Below are 16,855 nucleotides of genomic sequence, written 5' to 3'. Positions count from 1 at the left end.
TTAAGCAATAACGTTCGCGCAATAAGCAAACATACATATTTTAAAGTGAATATTATTATTCCATTTGTTTTCTATTTGAACTTTTCTTTGAGTGAACTGGCTTACAATAATTTAGTCTGTTTTCTGAAATCTCAATAGTCTTTTTCTTTAAATAGCTGACTAAATCATCGGGTGTTGCCCCAGTTCTGTCTGTAGACGGCTTGCTCTTAGAGAATTGTTTCTCTTGAGGGATCGCAGCCAAGGAGCAAGTCTGCATTTACGTTTTCTGCCTGTGGACTGCTACCTGAAATTATTTAAGTTATCTCCTCTGTTTATTAATATCTTTAAGGTATTTATGAGCAAACAGAATAATCATTCCCTAACCTCTGTCTCCATTCAGGTGGATAATGGAGCTCCTCCCGACCCTGTTTGCACTCCAGTTTACTAGAAAAAGATATGTGAGAGCTGAGGGGGAAGAATGTGAGGAGTTCTTTCTCTGTAAGTAATCTTATTCATTAATTGACTCAAGAGACAATTATTGAGCACCTCTTGTATGCCAGGCACTGTGCCAGGCAGTAGGACTACTCACCATCTCTAAGGAAAGATAAAAACAAAACAGAAAGTACTGGTACTGTTCATGAATCTACCAATGTTCTGTTCTAGTTACCTTCTGAGAAAATCTTTCCCCTCATACAAAGACAAATTTCTTAATGGACTGAAATCACATCTGTTTTCCAACCAAGCCAAATAGCTTTGATTTGGTAAAGATTGCCAGAAAGATTTTTGTAGTGAATAAGAGAACAAATCAACATGTTAACTCTACCCAGAAAAAGCTAGTGATAGTATTTTTTCTTTATTGGAGGTGAGGAGAGAGAGAGAAATAGTGCTCCCTACTATAAATCATATAATGAAATGATTTTTGTTGTTGTTGTTGTTAATAACTCAGGTGAGAAAACTGTTGTCACAGATGAAATTTGAAGTTAGCAAACCAGGAAGTACCTCTCAGGATCCTTCTACCTGCTAACCTCTAAGTTACTATTAGTTGCTATATAATTTTAAAGCTATTTTAATATGTAAAATGTTTTTTTTAATCAGTTGCCATATTTTCGAGCTTTGTATAGGAATAGTAAGAAAAAATAGATTTGGCCTTAGAAATCAAGGAGTCTATCTTTGTAGTTGGGGAACTGGGGAAACTAGTTTGCACAAAGCTAAATAATAATGAAATAAAGTGTTTTCCTAAGGAAAACACTTGAGATGAGATTGATGAAAGGGGGGGGGGAAGAAAGAAATGGGGACAGTGTGTTTCTTTTTTGCCAGGAAAAGTACCTCAGGTAAATAGTTCTCAGGAGGAGGCAGTAGCTACACCACAGAACCAAAGGTGGAAATTTCTGGAAAGTGCCCTCAGAAAGTGACCTAGGATTGTGAGGGGTCGATCAGTTTGAAAGGAGTGATATCTTTGAAATAGAAGAGCAGAATTAATAATTTCATGCCAAGTCCTACATGAAGTAGATCAATCACGTATAAAGTAAAAGAGAGGGGAATAGTTTTCACAGTTTCATTTGAAAAGTAGTACAGTTGCAGGAAATGGGGGGTTGATGGAACTACAACTTGCCCCTGGGCAAGGTTGAAGAAACTACCTTTGGGTGTCAAATGCAAATGAAATAGATTTTTTCTTTTCTTTTTTCTGTCTTTTCCCTCTTGTATAAGAAAATGTTACCAAGTGTTGGAGGTGGGGTACGAATAAACATTACTTGGGGAGAGTGAAATTATATAACATCTACAGAGGAAAATTATCAATATCCATGAAAAATTTTAAGGGATATCTATTTTATTCAGCAATTGCTCCTCTAGAAATTATTCTGCAGATACATCTGCACATGTGCAAAATGGCCCATGTATAACAATAGCCACTGTAGCTTTGTAATAACAAGATATGAGACAATTTCAGTGGCCATAAATGAGGAGGGATTAATTAAATTATGAGGTTTCTCTAAAATTAACCATGTACAGCTATGGTCCAGAATGTAGCAGATCTAGCAAATATGTAATGATTTCCAAGATACATTGTTGAGTGAAATAAGAGAGGTACCGGATAATGTATGTAAAATGCTTCAAATTAAACTTTAGAAATATTTGTATGTGTGCTTGTATGTACATAGAATATTTCTGGAAAGACACACAAAAAGTTGTTGACTATTGTCTCAAGGGAGGGAAGTAGATGTACTAAATACAATTTACTGCCAGTTTTAAAAGCAAATGTATGAACTATCTAATACTAGTAAAACAAATAACTAATAAAGCAAGTCAAGTACTGGTAGAAGGAAGTTGTTTCTTGAACTGACCACATTCTGTTTTGTAAGAATTCTGCAACTGTCAAAATTGCGTTTACAGGAAGAGAAAAAAGAAAACTCCAGGGTAAGTCATTCAGTTAGTCCCTTATCTAAGCCTTAATTTCCTCATTTGTAAAATGGGTATGAGGGTGACTACTTTGCAGGCTTGTTGTCTGGATTAAACATAAAGAATATAAATTATTATACATGCTAGCACGTGCACGCATGCACACACTTCTGGCTCAGGCTTCCAGTTTCCCCAAAGCAGTTCCCAAAGGAAGAGCAAACGGGGCTTGAAGCAGGAAGAATTTAGGTATACCCAGGGCATTTTCTCACCAGCATGGGATTTAGCATTAGCAATAAGTCCCATCCCTTTGGATTTCATTCACTAAACAAACATTACATATCAAGTACTGTGCAGGCTGCTTGGATACAGTGATGAGCAAGACAAAACTGTGCTTTAAAAAATATTTTGCAGTTTATACATGAATGTGTCTGCATTCAAATGATATAGAACAGAATTAATGTTTCCCTTTGCTGCTACTCTTTTCCCAAGAGGTAATTGCTGATATCCTCATAAAGTTGGGGGAAATACTTTATGACTTTGTTTGGTGCATGTTGTTTCCCCCCTTAAAATAGCATCACACAGTACATGCTGTTCTATAACTGTCTAAAATATCAATATGTCTTGGAGATTTTTGCAAAGAATCAGAAAGATTCTCCCTCATTCTTTTAAACTGCTGTAGGTAACCTATTGTATGGATAAATGTACGATTTAGTTAATCATTCCCCTAATGATGGAAACTTAAGTCATTTTCTATTTTTTACTAGTATAAAATGGGCTAGTAATGCTTGGTTATATATGTTACAAATGTTTTCTGCCAGCTTGTTGCTTGTATTATTACTTTATATATCGTATTATTTAGCTTACAGAATTTTAAAACTTTGATGGAAGCAAATGTATCATTTTTTAAAAAAGATGTCTTAACAACTTTGTTGTCTTAAGGCCTTTTACACACCCAAGATTATGAACACATTCTCCTACATTTTCTGTTAATGTTTGACATCGACATATTTTGTTCACCTGGACTTTCACTGTGTGTAAAGTTGTGGTAGGCAGTATAATGCCCTTACCCCCAAGATGTCCATGTCCTAATTCCTGGAAACTGTGACTATATTAAATTCAAAATGGAATGGAAAAATGGAATGAAGGTTTCAGATGGAATTAAGGTTGGTAATCAACAGACCTTGAGATGATGGTATATTAGTTTCCTATTGTTGCTACAAGTTCTGTTGCTTAAAACAACACACATTTATTCTCTTACAGTTCTGGATGTCAGAAAGCCAACATCAGTTTTTACTGGGCTAAAGTCAAAATGTTTTCAGGGCTGATTTTTTTCTGGAGTCTCTGAATGGAAAGTCCCTTTTTTTGTTTTTTTCATCTTCTAGTGGCCACTTGTATTCCTTGGTTTGGGGCCCCTTCCTTTATCTTTGAAGCACATCTCTCTAATCTCTGCTTCTGTCATATCTCCTTCACCTCTCTTTCATGAAATCTCCCTCAATCTCCCTATTATAAGAACACTTGCAAGTATATTTAGAGTTCACCCAGATAATCTAGGATAATCTCCCCATTTCAAAATCCTTAATTTACATATGCAAAAGTCCCTTTTTCCATATATGGTAGCAATCATAGGTTCCAGGAACTCAGGCTTGGATATCTTTGGAGGACATTATTCACTCTGCCATGTGTAGAGAGATTATCCTAGATTATCCAGGTGGTCCCAATGTAATTATAATTTATATAAATTGAAGAGAGAGGCATAACAAAGAACCAGAGAGCTAGCAGTGTGAGAAAGACTTAGTCCGATGGTGATGGCTCTGAAGATGAAAAAAGAGGGCAATAAGCCAAGGAATGTGGAAGGCCTCTAGAGAGTGGTAAAGGCAAGAAACAAATTATCCTACAGAGCCTCAGAAAGGAACACAGTCCTGTCAACACATTGATTTTAACCCATTTCAGAGTTTAATTTTAATAAGAACACTTAGCATGAGATTTATCCTCTTAGTAGTTTTTTAAGTATACAATACAGTATTGTTGACTATAGGATAGATACAGTGTTGTAGCGCAGATCTCTAGAACTTATTCATCTTGCTTAACTGCAACTTTATGCCTATTGATTAATAATTCACACATCCCCTCTCTCTGGCTCCTGGAAACCACCATTACACATTTTGATTCTATGAACTGGACTATTTTAGATACCTTGTATAAGTGAAATCATACAATATTTGCCTTTCTGTGACTGGTTTATTTTACTTAGGATAATATCTTCAAGGTTCATCCATGTTGTCACATATTGCAGAGTTTCCTTCTTTTTAAAGGCTAAATAATAATCCATTGTATGTGTATACCACTATGACTTTATTCATCTGTTGATAGACATTCATGCTTTTTCACGTCTTGGCTATTGTGACTGGTGCTGTAATGGAGTGTAATGAACATGGGAGATTTCTTTGAGATCCTAGTTTCAATTCTTTTGGATAAATACCTAGAACTGGGATTGCTTGGTCATATGGTAGTTCTATTTTTATTTTTATTTTTTGGCTACACCGCACAGCATGCGGGATCTTAGTTCCTCGACCAGGGATCAAACCCATGCCCCCTGCATTGGAAGTGCAGATTCTTAACCACCAGACCACCGGGGAAGTCCCAGTAGTTCTGTTTTTAATTTTTTGAGGAACCTCTATACTGTTAACCATAGTGGCTACACTATTTTGCTTTCCCACCAACAGTGCACAAGGGTTCCAATTTCTCCACATCCTAACCAACACTTGTGGTCTTTTCCTTTTTTTTTTAAAATAATAACCATCCTTACAGGAGTGAGGTGATATTTCATTGTGGCTTTGATTTGATTTATATTTCCCTGATGGTTATAGACTGTGGAGCATTTTTTTTTTTAAGAAGATGTTGGGGGTAGGAGTTTATTAATTAATTTATTTAGTTTTACTGTGTTGGGTCTTCGTTTCTGTGCGAGGGCTTTCTCTAGTTGTGGCAAGCGGGGGCCACTCTTCATCGCAGTGCGCGGGCCTTTCACTGTCGCGGCCTCTCTTGTTGCGGAGCACAGGCTCCAGACGCGCAGGCTCAGTAGTTGTGGCTCACGGGCCTAGTTGCTCTGTGGCATGTGGGATCCTCCCAGACCAGGGCTCGAACCCGTGTCCCCTGCATTAGCAGGCAGATTCTCAACCACTGCGCCACCAGTGAAGCCCCGAAGCATTTTTTCATATACCTGATAGCCATTTATATGTCTGCTTTGGAGAGATGCCTATTCAAGTCCTTAGTTCACTTTAAAATCAGGTTTTGGTTTTTGGCTGTTGAGTTGTAGGACTTCCTTACATATTTTGGATATTAACCCCTTATAAGTTATATAGTTTTCAACTATTTTCTCTGAGTCCATAAATTGCCTTTTCACTCTGTTGTTTCTGTTGCTATAAAGGAGCTTTTTAGTTTGATGTAGTCCCAGTTGACTGTTTTGCTTTTGTTGCCTGGGCTGTTGTTGTCATATACAAAAAAATCATATTCAAGACCAATGAAGCTTTTCCCCAACATTTTCTTCTAGGAGATTTACACTTTCAGAATTCTTCTTTAAATGTTAATCCATTTTGAGTTGATTTCTGTGTATGGTATAAGATAAGGGTATTATTTCATTCTTTAGCATATAGATATTCAGTTTTCCCAACACCATTTGTTGAAGAGATTATCCTTTCCCCATTGTGTATTCTTTGCACTTTTGTCAAAGATCAGTTGACCATGTATGCATATGTTTATTTCTGGGCTCTCTAGTCTGTTCCATTGGTCCAAATCTCTGTCTTTATGCCAGTACAGTACTGTTTTGACTATTGTAGCTCTGTAATATATTTTGAAATCAGGAAGTGGAGTGCCTCCAGTTTTGCAAGATTGCTTTATCTATTCAGGTTCTTTGGTGTTTCCATATGAGTTTTAGGATTGCTTTTTCTACTTCTGTGAAAAATGCTGTTGGAATTTTTGATAGGGGTTACATAGAATCTGTAGATCACTTTGGGTAGTATGGACATTTTAACAATATTCTTCAATCCATGAATATGGATATCTTTCCATTTGTTTGTGTCTTTATCAATGTCTTATAGTTTTCAGTGCATGGGTCTTTCCCATCCTTGTTTAAATTTATTCCTAAATATGCTGTTGTTTTTTATGCTATTATGAATGAGATTGTTTCTTTAATTTTCTTTTCAGATAGTTCAGTGTTAGTATATAGAAATACAACTGATCTTTGTATGTTGATTTTGTATCCTGCAAATTTACTGAATTTATTAGTTCTAACAGTTTCTTGGTGTAGTCTTTTTTCTATATATAAGATATTGTCATTTGCAAACATGGAAAGTTTTACTTCTTTCTTTCCAATTTGGATGCCTTTTATTTCTTTTTCTTGCCTAAATGTTCTAGCTATAATTTCTAGTACTATGTTAAATAGAAGTAGCAAGAGCAGTTATCCTTGTCTGTTACTAATATTAAAGGAAAAGCTTTCAATTTTTTACCATTTAGTGTGAGGTTAGCTGTGGGCTTGTCATATATGGCTTTTATTATGTTGAGGTAATTTCCTTATATTCCTAGTTTTTTGAAAGTTTTTATCATAAAAGGATATTTGAATTTTGTCAAATGCTTTTTGTTCATCTATTGAGATGATTGTGTAATTTTTATTCTATATTCTGGTATTGTGGTGTATCACATTTATTGATTTGTATATGTTGAACCAACGTCTTTGCATCCCAGGGATAAATCCCACTTGGTCATGATCTACAGTCCTTTTAAAAAAAGCTGTTGAATTTGGTTTGCTAGTATTTTGTTTTTTGGGTTTTTTTGCATTTGTATTCATCTGGGATATTGGCCTGTAGTTTTCTTTTCTTGTAGTGTCTTTTTCTGGCTTTGGTATCAGGATAATGCTGACTTCATAAATGAATTTGGAAGTGTATACTTCTCTTCAAGTTTTTGGAAGAGCTTGAGACAGATTGGCATTAATTCTTTTAAAGTGCTTGGTAGAATTCATTAGTGAAGCCATCTAGTCCTGGGCTTTTCTTCCTTGGGAGATTTTTGATTATTGATTCAACTTTCATACAAGTTATAGGTCTGTTGAGACTTTTTTTTTTTTTGGCTGTGCCATGCAGGTTGTGGGATCTCAGTTCCCTGACCAGGGACTGATTCCAGGCCACAACAGTGAAAGCCCAGAATCCTAACCACTAGGCCACCAGGGAACTCCCTAGACTTTGTTTTTCTTTATGATTAGGTCTTGGTAGGTTGTATGTTTCTAGGAATTTATCCATTATTTCTAGATTATCCAGTTCGTTGGTGTATAATTGTTCATACTGGTCACTTATGATCTTTTTAATTTCTGTGGCATCGTTTTTAATGTCTTCTCTTTCATTTTATTTTGTCACCTCTTTTTTTCTTAGTCTTTCTAAGAGTTTGTCAATTTTATTTATCTTTTCAAAATATCAGCTCTTAGTTTCATTGGTTTTTTTTACTTGTTTTTCTATTTTCTATTTCACTTACTTATGTTCTGATCTTTCTTATTCCCATCTTTTTTATAACTGTAGGCTTAATTTATTCTTTTTCTAGCTTCTTGGAGTGTAAAGTTAGGTTGTTTGAGATTTTTTTTCTTTTTTAATGAAGCATTTATGACAATAAACTTCCCTCTTAGTACTGCTTTTGTTGAATCTCATATGTTTTGATATGTTGTGTTTTTGTTTATCTCAAGGGATTTTCAAATTTCCTTTTAAATCCAATTGTTGTTTAAGATTATTGTTGTTTAATTTCCACATTTGTTAATTTTTCCAGTTTTTTGTCTACTATTGACTGCTAGTTTCATTCCATTGTGGTCAGAAAAGATATTTGGTATAATTCCAATCTTCTTAAATTTGTTAAGACTTGTTTTGTAACCTAAATGTGAGCTATCCTGGAGAATGTTCCATGTGCACTTGAGAAGAATGTGTTCTGCTGCTGTTGGGTGGAATGTTCTATACAGTAAGTCCCCTACATACAAACGAGTTCTGTTCTGAGAGCACATTCGTAAGTCCAATTTGTTTGTAAGTCCAACAAAGTTAGCCTAGGCACCCAACTAACACAATCAGCTATATAGTACTGTACTGTAATAGGTTTATAATACTTTTCACACATATAATGCATAAACAAAAAGTAATGAAGACATTTTTAATCTTACAGTACAGTACCTTGAAAAGTACAGTGTACAGTACAACAGCTGGCATACAGGGGCTGGCGTTGAGTGAACAGGCAAGAAGAGTTACTGACTGGAGGAGGGAGAGGCGGGAGATGGTAGAGCTGAAGGATCAACAACAATAGGAGACAGAGGGCAAGCTGCAGTTTTCACTCACACCTGACGATGGCACAGGTTCTGGTTCCTTGCTGGAATTAATTCTGTCTACCCTCTTAAAAAAATGAACCAGTGATGTCTGGGTGGTAGCTCTTTTTTTCTCATCATAGATGACATGGTAGCACTGGATTGCATTCTGAATGGCTGCTGCAACCTTCGTGTACTGTTCTATGTTCCGGTCCTATGCCTCAAAAACTAACAGTGCCTCCTCAAATAAAGAAAATCACCTTGCCATTTCCTGCATCGTGAATCTCTTCGGTTCTTCAGTTACTTCTTCTTTCTCTTGTCTCTCTTCGTCCTTTCTCTGGGCCTCTAGTTCCATCAGGTCTTCATTAGTAATCTCCTCATGTTGCACAGCAAGGAGTTCAATAAAGTCATCCTCTTGCAGATCTAGCTGAAATAAAGATACTGTACTACTGTACTCTGTACAGTACTGTACAGTAAAGTACACAGAAGCACAACTACTTGTAGAGGATGCATGCACATGACAATGTACGCCAGACAAGTGAACTAATTTACGTGATTGGACATGCAAACACACGTTTCCATCTTCAAAAGTTCACAACTCGAAGGTTTGTATGTAAGGGACTTACTCTGTATGTCTGTTAGGTCCATTTAGTCTATAGTTTTGTTCAAGTCCTCTGTTTCCTTTTTGATCTTCTGTCTGGATGTTCTATCCATTACTGAGAGTGGAGTCTCTTACCATTATTGTCTTGTCTTATATTGTTTATTTCTCCCTTCAAACTATCAATGTTTGTTTTATATATTTAGGTGCTCTGATGTGTGTAATATATATAATTCTTATATCTTGTTCGTAGATTGGCACTTTTATCAGTATAATGTCCTTCTGTCTCTTATGACAATTTTTGACTTATAATCTATTTTGTGTGATATAAGTATAGCCAACCCTGCGCTATTTTGGTTACTATTTCCGTGGAATATCTTTTTCCATCCCTTCACTTTCAACCTGTGTGTCCTTTTTATTTTTTATTTTATTTTATTTATTTATTTTTGGCTGTGTTGGGTCTTCGCTTCTGTGCGAGGGCTTTCTTCAGTTGCGGCAAGCGGGGGCCACTCTTCATCGCAGTGCGCGAGCCTCTCACTATCGCGGCCTCTCTTGTTGCGGAGCACAGGCTCCAGACGCGCAGGCTCAGTAGTTGTGGCTCACGGGCCTAGTTGCTCTGCAGCATGTGGGATCTTCCCGGACCAGGGCTCGAACCCGTGTCCCCTGCATTGGCAGGCAGATTCTCAACCACTGCGCCACCAGGGAAGCCCATGTGTGTCCTTTTTAGACAGCATATAGTTGAGTCTTGTTTTTTTAATTCGTTCAGCCACTCTTTGTCTTTTGACTAAAGAGTTTAATATTTTTTCATTTAATGTTAATTACTGACAGAAAAAGATTTACTGTTACCATTGAGTTCATTGTCTTGTTAGGTTTTTTGTTTTTTTTTTGTTTTTTTTGTTTGTTTGCTTTTTCCTCTGAAAGATCCTTTTGTGAATCATGGTGGAATTACCTATACCAGATATTTTAAAGATGTAGAACTTTATAATCGTGAGGTGATTTCAGTGAACAAGAAAAGCTTTCCAAAGTGAACTTAGCCAAAATTGTATTTAATCTTCCTTAAATATAGACACATTTTAGTTATTGGGGAGAAAGTCTGTTGAAATATAACAGGAAGTATTCGGATCCCTCTCTACTCCTCCTCCACCCTGTCCCCTATAGCTTCACATAGCCCAGAATCCATTTACTTTTGTTCCAATAGCCATTATACTTTATATTCTTTTAAAGTGGAAGCTTTGAAGTTGTAATAAATGTATTGTATCATACTACTCAGTTTGTTCAATTCACTAAGCATTCATAGAGTATTAGGCATCCCTCTAGGTTAGGTACCAGAGAGCAGTAGCTTTCAAACATTTTATACCATGAAAAAAACACTCATTTTATACTGTGACTCACAGTAACAAGTATCAGTATGGTTAACATTGTAACCCACCATGTCATTTGTGTGCCCCTATACTCATAACTGAAACAAGTGTCATAAAATAACACTTATTGGTACTATGGGAGATATACTTTGATATTTTCTAGTCTATTCTTTTTCTTTTTAAAAAACTTTTTATTGAAGTATAGTTGATTTACAATGTTGTGTTAATTTCTGCTATACAGCATTGTGACTCAATCATACATATATATTTTTTTCATATTTTTTTCCATTTGGTTTAATCACAGGATATTGAATATAGTTCCCTGTGCTATACAGTAGGACCTTGTTGTTTATCCATCCTTTATATAATAGTTTGCATCTGCTAATCCCAAACTCCCAATACTTCCCTCCCACATCCCCCCTCCCTCTTGGCAACCACAAGTTTGTTCTCTATGTCTGTGAGTCTCTTTCTGTTCCATAGATATGTTCATTTGTGTCCTGTTTTAGATTCCACATATAAGTGATATAATATGGTATTTGTCTTTTTCTGACTTACTTCACTTAGTATGATAATCTCTAGGTCCATTCATGTTGCTGCAGATGGCATTATTTCACTCTTTTTAATGGTTGAGTCATATTCCATTGTGTGTATATATACATATATACACACATATCACATCTTCTTTATCCATTCATCTGTCGATGGACATTTAGGTTGTTTCCATGTCTTGGCTATTGTAAATAGTGCTGCTATGAACATAGTTTCCAGAGGAGGCCCTCCACCGGTGGGTGTTTGAGGTGGTGGAGGCTCTGCAGGAGCATCCTTGGCACCCCAGCCAGATCCTTATTCGCTACATCTGGGAGCTCATCGTCATCTGGGACCTGCAGGGCAGCCGCGTGCTCTGTCATTTCCTCAGCAGCCAGCAACAGGAGAATATCTGCTGGCAGTGGGATGGTCATCTGATAGCTGCCATTCTGACAGCAGCTACTGCCAGTGGCCCATGTCCAGTGATACCCAGCAGCCAGAGCCCCTGCACAGCTGTGTGCCTTTTGGTCCTTTTCCTTGCAAAGCTATTACCAACATCTTCTGGCTGACCACCAAGCAGGGGTTGCCCTTCACCATCTTCAAGGGTCGCATGCTGTGGGCTGGCTATGGGGACTGCCACTGCATCTTGGTGGTCCACAACAGCCAGCAGACAGCCTCTGACTTCCTCTCCCGCGTCGTCGACTTTACTCTTCTCGTTGAGATGGACTGTGCGGCTGCCTTTGATGACCCCTACACTCAGGTGGTGTTGGCTGAGGAGGAGCTGGTGGTGATTGACCTGCAGACGGCCGGTTGGCTGCAGATTTAGCCTCCCTACCTGGCCTCCCTGAACTGCTCTGCCATCACCTACTCCCACCAAGTCTCCAACATCCTCCTGAAGCTGTGGGAGCACATCATCACTGCTGGCAGCTGGCAGAACACACACCTCTCCACCGTGGAGTGGCCCATAACTCACGGGGCATGAGGACAGCATGGTGAGGTTCTGGGATGCCTGTGGCATGTGCTTGCTGCTGCTCTACAAACTCAGCACTGTACAGGTGTTCCTCACCAACACAGACCCCAGTGAGAACCTCACTGCCCAGGGTGAGGATGAGTGGTCCCTGCTCTGTAAGGTGGGCTCCTACGACCCCCACAGTGACGATCCTCAGCTGGGCATCCAGAAGGTTTTCCTCTGCAAATACAGTGGCTACCTGGTTGTGGCCACCACGGAAGGGCAGGTGAGGGTGCTGGAGCTGAATGATGAGGAGGTGGAGCACTCCATGGAGCAGGTGGAGGCTGACCTGCTGCAGGACCAGGAAGGCTACCGCTGGAAGGGGCAGGAACGCCTGTGTGCCTGCCCGGGGCCTGTGCGCTTTGAGCCTGGCTTTCAGCCCTTCGTATTGGTGCAGTGCCAGCCCCTGGTTGTGGTCACCTTCTTGGCCCTGCACTCCCAGTGGCACTTCGTGGCCTTTGGCACCAGCCACGGCTTCAGCCTCTTTGACCACCGGCAGTAGCAGCAGGTCTTTGTCAAGTGCACATACCTCAGTGATCAGCTAGCCTTGGAGGGCCCACTGTCCCATGTGAAGTCCCTAAAGACGTCTCTGTGCCAGTCCTTCCGCTGGACACTTTGCAGCCGGGTGTCCAAAAGGTAGCAGTGGCCCGCTGGCCCTCCAGGAGATGTGCAGGAGGGGAGCACCAGGCAGAGCAGACCCACATGCAGAACATGGAGCTGGCGCCCGTGCAGTGCAAGATGGAGGCCCACTCGGCAGCAGACACCTTCACGGGCTTAGTCCGGACCCTCTACTTCACTGACATCTACCTGAGGGACAACTCTCGCCTCTGCCTCTTGCTGTGGGCTGGCACCAATGGTAGTACCATCTTTGCCTTTGCCTTGTGCGTGACACCCGAGGAGCACAGAATGGATGAGCCGGTGTGAGCGGAGCAGGCCAAGGAGATCCAGCTGATGCCTGGTGGGCATCCTGGTGCTGGACGGACACAGTGTGCCCCTTCTCAAGTCCCTGGAAGTGGCCCATGACCTGTCAAAGAGCCTGGACATTCAGGGAAGCCACCAGCTGTTCGTTGGGTCAGAAGAACAGTTCAAGGTGTTTCACGCTGCCCAAGGTCAGTGCCAGGCTGAAGCTGAAGCTAACCACCCTAGAGGGCTTGCGGGTGCAGTGAGTCACTGTGGCCTGCTTCCGCAGCTGTCGAGCTGAGGACTATAGGGAACATCACCTGGCTGTCATCACCAACGTGGGTGATGTCCAGGTGGTCTCACTGCCCCGGCTCAAGCCCCAGGTTCATTATAGCTACTTCTGCTAAGTGGATGTCAGCAGCATTGCTTTCTGCATCTTGACCAAATATGGCCAAGGTTTCTACCTCACCCTCCAAATTTGAGCACTCCTCTCTCTCCACCAAGTGCCTTGTTGAGCCCCAGTGTCTGGTGGATTCAGCAGAAGCAAAGAACTACAGCTGCCCCCGCAATGGATTGGGCCCTGAGAAGGCCTTGGGTGGAGCCAGGAACTCAGCCAAGGTGATGGAGAGGAGAGGAGGTTGGCCTGAGATGGAGCGTGCTCTGCTCAGTGATGAGAGGGTCCTGAAGGAGATCCAGAGCACGCTGGAGCGAGACCAAGGGCACTGTGGCAATTGGCCATTCTTAGCAACTGGGTTACAGCCTCAGCAATGGGGAGGATACTCCTGAGTTGCTGTCACTCTATCTCCTTCTGCAGTGGAGTGAGTGGTAGGGGCATCCAGGCTGCATGATAAGCACACACTACTGAGGCCTCTTCCTTGGGGTATCACCCCACCTAGAGAGGACCATGGACTGGGCCATGCAGGGGGTAGGGGGACCCCCATTTTCCACCCTGCTGCTGCTCCTGGCCTCGGGAGAGGAGACACCTCAGGTCCTTGCGGCTATCCCTTCCTGGGCCTTGACTATCTTGGTCCTTTTGTCAATGTTGCACAGTTTTTAAACCCCCACTCCCCCCTTTTTGTTAGTCTTTTAATTATTTTGTCTGCCTTTTCCTCTCTTGATGTCTTCCTTTGTGTTTTGTTGTTTTTTTGTATATCTGTGCTTTGATTCCTCTCTTTCTTCTGTGTAGTTTCTGTAGGTCCTTCCTTCCTTCCTTCCTTCCTTCCTTCATTGGGTCTTCTTTGCTGTGTGTGGGCTTTCTCTAGTTGTGGCGAGCAGTGGCTGCTCTTCATTGCGGTTCATGGGCTTCTCATTGAGGTGGCTTCTCCTGTTGCAGAACATGGGGTCTAGGTGTGTGGGCTTCAGTAGTTGTGGCTCGCAGGCTCTAGAGGATAGGCTCAGTAGTTGAGGCACAGGGGCTTAGTTGCTCTGTGGCATGTGGGATTTTCTCAGACCAGGGCTCGAACCCGTGTCCCCTGTATTGGCATGAGGATTTTTAACCACTGTGCCACCAGGGAAGTCTGTATTTTTCTTTTTTATTGTGGTAAAATATACATAATGTGATATCTACCATCTTAACCATTTTTAAGTACAGTTCAGTGGTGTTAAATACATTCACATAACTTTTTCATCTTGTAAAACTGAAACTCTATACCCATTAAACAATGACTCCCCATTCTCCTCTCCCCTCAACCCCTGGCAACCACCTTTCTACTTTCTGTCTGTATAATATTGACTGCTCTAAGTACCTCATATAAATGGAATCATACAGTATTTATCTTTTTGTGACTGGCTTATTTCACTTGGCATGATGTCCTCAAGGTTCACCCATTATTATAGTATATTGCAGAATTTCCTTCAAGACTGAATAATGTTCCATTGTATGTATATATGACATTTTGCTTATTCATCTATCCATGGACACGTGGGTTGCTTTCACATTTTAGCTATTGTGAATAATGGTGCTATGAACATGGGTGTACAGATACCTCTTTGAGACCCTACTTTCCATTCTTTTGGGTATATACTCAGAAGTGAAATTGTTGGATCATATGGTATTTCTATTTTTAATATTTTTAGGAACTGCCATGCAATTTTCCACAGTCACTGTGCCAATTTACATTCTTTTTTCTTTTTTTTTTTGCGGTATGCGGGCCTCTCACCGTTGTGGCCTCTCCCGTTGCGGAGCACAGGCTCCGGACGCACAGGCTCAGCGGCCATGGTTCACGGGCTTAGCTGTTCCGCGGCATGTGGGATCTTCCCGGACTGGGGCATGAACTCGTGTCCCCTGCATCGGCAGGCAGATTCTCAACCACTGCGCCACCAGGGAAGCCCCCCATATTTGTATCTTTTAACATATTTTAAAATTATAGTTTTTTTTTCTTTAACTTTTTTTTTTTTTTTTGGCTGTACGCGGGCCTCTCACTGTTGTGGCCTCTCCCGTTGCGGAGCACAGGCTCTGGACGCGCAGGCTCAGCGGCCATGGCTCACGGGCCTAGCCACTCCGCGGCATGTGGGATCTTCCCAGACCGGGGTACGAACCCGTGTCCCCTGCATCGGCAGGCGGACTCTAAACCACTGCGCCACCAGGGAAGCCCGATCTCTTTAACTTTTATACTAGAATTAAAAGTGACTTACTCATCATAATTAAAGTATTACAGTATTCAGTATTTGTCTACATGTTTACTTTTTTTTTTTTAACATCTTTATTGGGGTATAATTGCTTTAAAATGGTGTGTTAGTTTCTGCTTTATAACAAAGTGAATCAGTTATACATATAGATATGTTCCCATATGTCTTCCTTCTTGCGTCTCCCTCCCTCCCACCCTCCCTATCCCACCCCTCCAGGCTGTCACAAAGCACCGAGCCAATATCCCTGTGCCATGCGGCTGCTTCCCACTAGCTATCTACCTTACTACGTTTGTTAGTGTATATATGTCCATGCCTCTCTCTCGCCCTGTCACAGCTCACCCTTCCCCCTCCCCATATCCTCAAGTTCGTTCTCCAGTAGGTCTGCGTCTTTTTTCCTGTCTTACCCCTAGGTTCTTCATGACATTTTTTTTTCTTAAATTCCATATATATGTGTTAGCATACGGTATTTGTCTTTTTCTTTCTGACTTACTTCACTCTGTATGACAGACTCTAGGTCTATCCACCTCATTACAAATAGCTCAATTTCGTTTCTTTTTATGGCTGAGTAATATTCCATTGTGTATATGTGCCACATCTTCTTTATCCATTCATCCGATGATGGGCACTTAGGTTGTTTCCATCTCCGGGCTATTGTAAATAGAGCTGCAATGAACATTTTGGTACATGACTCTTTTTGAATTTTGGTTTTCTCAGGGTATATGCCGAGTAGTGGGATTCCTGGGTCATATGGTAGTTCTATTTGTAGTTTTTTAAGGAACCTCCATACTGTTCTCCATAGTGGCTGAACCAATTCACATTCCCACCAGCAGTGCAAGAGTGTTCCCTTTTCTCCACACCCTCTCCAGCATTTATTGTTTCTAGATTTTTTGATGATGGCCATTCTGACTGGTGTGAGATGATATCTCATTGTAATTTTGATTTGCATTTCTCTAATGATTAATGATGTTGAGCATTCTTTCATGTGTTTGTTGGCAGTCTGTATATCTTCTTTGGAGAAATGTCTATTTAGGTCTTCTGCCCATTTTTGGATTGGGTTGTTTGTTTTTTTGTTCTTGAGCTGCATGAGCTGATTGTAAATTTTGGAGATTAATCCTTTGTCAGTTGCTTCATTTGCAAAT

The 16,855-nt window shown here is 40.5% G+C and overlaps 1 long non-coding RNA gene and 1 pseudogene across 2 annotated transcripts in view; both read left to right on the top strand.

The window, feature by feature from the left end:
- Positions 1-381: 381 nt before the first annotated feature.
- LOC309964457 overlaps positions 382-16,855 on the top strand; it is a 190,864-nt gene continuing 174,390 nt past the window's right edge. The window contains exon 1 of the long non-coding RNA XR_014326349.1: positions 382-477. This is a non-coding gene — a long non-coding RNA (uncharacterized lncRNA). The remainder of the gene's footprint in view (positions 478-16,855) is intronic.
- On the top strand, positions 9,203-13,874 carry LOC309964581 (LLGL scribble cell polarity complex component 2-like; annotated as a pseudogene). The gene is made up of 2 exons: positions 9,203-9,220; positions 11,416-13,874. The product of its transcript is annotated as an LLGL scribble cell polarity complex component 2-like (transcript).

This window comes from Leucopleurus acutus (genome assembly GCF_964270905.1).
Source record: "Leucopleurus acutus genome assembly, chromosome: 7".
NCBI lineage: Eukaryota > Metazoa > Chordata > Mammalia > Artiodactyla > Delphinidae > Leucopleurus > Leucopleurus acutus.
This window is presented reverse-complemented; position numbering and strand designations above follow the sequence as displayed.